This window comes from Mesoplodon bidens (genome assembly GCF_964165515.1).
Source record: "Mesoplodon bidens genome assembly, chromosome: 2".
Taxonomy (NCBI): Eukaryota; Metazoa; Chordata; class Mammalia; order Artiodactyla; family Ziphiidae; genus Mesoplodon; species Mesoplodon bidens.
In genome coordinates, this window is record NC_138177.1 from 77,091,121 (window position 1) to 77,093,592 (window position 2,472).

Below are 2,472 nucleotides of genomic sequence, written 5' to 3' on the forward strand. Positions count from 1 at the left end.
TCTCGCCCCAAGAAATGTAAATAGGCGGCCAGTTGTAAATGTCTAATCTGGAGCCCATCTATCTCCTGCCTCATGGGGATGTAATGTACAGGATGACAACTATAGTTAATAATACTGTATTGCATATTTGGAAGTTGCTAAGGAAGTAGATCTTAAAAGTTTTCATCACTAGAAAAAAAATTCTGAAACTGTGTGTGGTGATGGATGTTAACTAGATTTATTGTGGTAATAATTTTGCAATCCATACAGAGGTTGAATCATTACTTTGTACACCTGAAACTAATGTAATGTTGTATGTCAATTATACCTCAATAAAAAAAAAGAAAAAAAGAAGCGCAAAACTTATACTCTGAAAACTACAAAACACTGTTGGAAAGAAATTCATAAGACCTAAAAAAATGGAAAGACATTGCATGTTCATGGACTACAAGATAATATTAAGATGTCAATACTCTGCCAAATTGATCTATAGGTTCAAAACAATCCCTATCAAAATCCTAGCTGGCTTCGCTCTCGTGGTTCCTCTGGGGAAATAAGGATGAAGCAGGGAGCGAGGCGATTGCGCAGGGGGCGGATCCAGCCGTGGCTTCTGCCACCGCTGCCACCACCATCTCTGTGCTTGTGGCGTGGGAAAGGAGGTGTGAATCCCGGGCGCGAGGCGGCGGCTGCGCTGCTGCTGCAGGGTCAGCGGTGGGAAGGCGATGGCGGATACAGATATACTCAACATCGACAGCATCATCCAAAGGCTGCTGAAAGTGAGAGGGTCCAAGCCTGGTAAGAATATGTAGCTACAGGAGAATGAAGTCAGAGGACTGTGCTTAAAGTCTGGAGAGGTCTTTCTCAGTCAGCCTATCCTACTAGAACTTGAAGCACCACTCAGAATATGTGGTGATATCCATGGGCAATACTATGAGTTGCTTCACCTTTTTGAGTATGGTGGTTTCCCGCCAGAAAGCAATTACCTGTTTCCTGGGGACTATGTGGACAGGGGAAAGTCTCATTGGAGACTATCTGCCTCTTACTGGCTTACAAAATCAAATATTCCGAGAATATTTTCTTCTTAGAGGAAACCATGAATGTGCCAGCATCAATAGAATTTATGGATTTTATGATGAATGTAAAAGAAGATATAATATTAAACTATGGAAAACTTTCACAGACTGCTTTAACTGTTTATGGATAGCAGCCTTGGTGCATGAGAAAATATTCTGCTGTCATGGAGGTTTATCACCAGATCTTCAATCTATGGAGCAGATTCAGAGAATTATTCGACCAACTGATGTACCAGATCAAGGTCTTCCTTGTGATCTTTTGTGGTCTGATGCCAATGAAGGTGTCTTAGGCTGGGGTGAAAATGACAGAGGAGTGTTCTTCACATTTGGTGCAGAAGTGGTTGCAAAATTTCTCCATAAGCATGATTTAGATCTTACATGTAGAGCCCATTTGGTGGTTGAAGGTGGATATGAATTTTTTGCAAAGAGGCAGTTGGTCACTCTGTTTTCTGCACCCAATTATTGTGGAGAGTTTGACGATGCGGGTGCCATGATGAGTGTGGTTGAAACACTAATGTGTTCTTTTCAGATTTTAAAGCCTGCAGAGAAAAAGAAGCCGGATGCCATAAGACCCGTAACACCTCCAAGAGGTATGATCACAAAGCAAGCAAAGAAATAGATGTCATTTTGACACTCTTTGTTGGGACTTATAACATATAGTATATAACCTTCTTTTTTTTTTTTTTTTTTTTTTTGCGGTACGTGGGCCTCTCACTGTTGTGGCCTCTCCCGCTGTGGAGCACAGGCTCCAGACGCGCAGGCCCAGCGGCCATGGCTCATGGGCCCAGCCGCTCCGCGGCATGTGGGATCCTCCCAAACCGGGGCACGAACCCGTGTCCCCTGCATCGGCAGGCGGACCGCCAACCACTGCGCCACCAGGGAAGCCCTAACCTTCATTTTTAAAACTGTAAGGTGTGTTGGTCAGCTTGCTCAAATAGTGTTTGTGGTCCCACCCCCTTCCATTTTTGACTTAATAAATGGTATTTGCTGGTTATAATAGCAAATGACTCTCCACTCCCAAGGAAAAATGTTTTGTTTTGTTTAGTTCTCTGTTCCTTTTGCAAACAACTTTAATGAAGGTGTTAAAGCTGTACACCCCAGGACAGTTTATCCTGTCTAAGGGGTGAGTGTACAACTGATCTTTTTTTAATTCAGTACAGCCCATGAATAATGTAAATGCTCATTTTCTTTAGGATATAAAGAGAGCCCTAGGGTGCCCAGTCTGTACCTGTTATTGTCATAAAATGCATACTATTGGATAAAAAAAAATCCTGGCTGGCTTCTTTGTAGAAATTGACATGCTGACCCTAAAATTCATATGAACATTAAAGGGATCCAGAATAGCCAAAACAATCTTGAAAAAGAATAGAGTTGAAAGAATAAAGTTCTTGAAAAAGAATATACTTCCCAATTTCAAAAC

The 2,472-nt window shown here is 41.9% G+C and overlaps 1 pseudogene across 1 annotated transcript; it reads left to right on the forward strand.

Annotated features, from left to right (window-relative positions):
- The first annotated feature begins 589 nt into the window (after nt 1-589).
- LOC308612458 (serine/threonine-protein phosphatase PP1-gamma catalytic subunit A-like) lies at nt 590-2,261 on the forward strand (annotated as a pseudogene). Its single transcript has one exon. The product of its transcript is annotated as a serine/threonine-protein phosphatase PP1-gamma catalytic subunit A-like (transcript).
- Nucleotides 2,262-2,472: the final 211 nt, after the last annotated feature.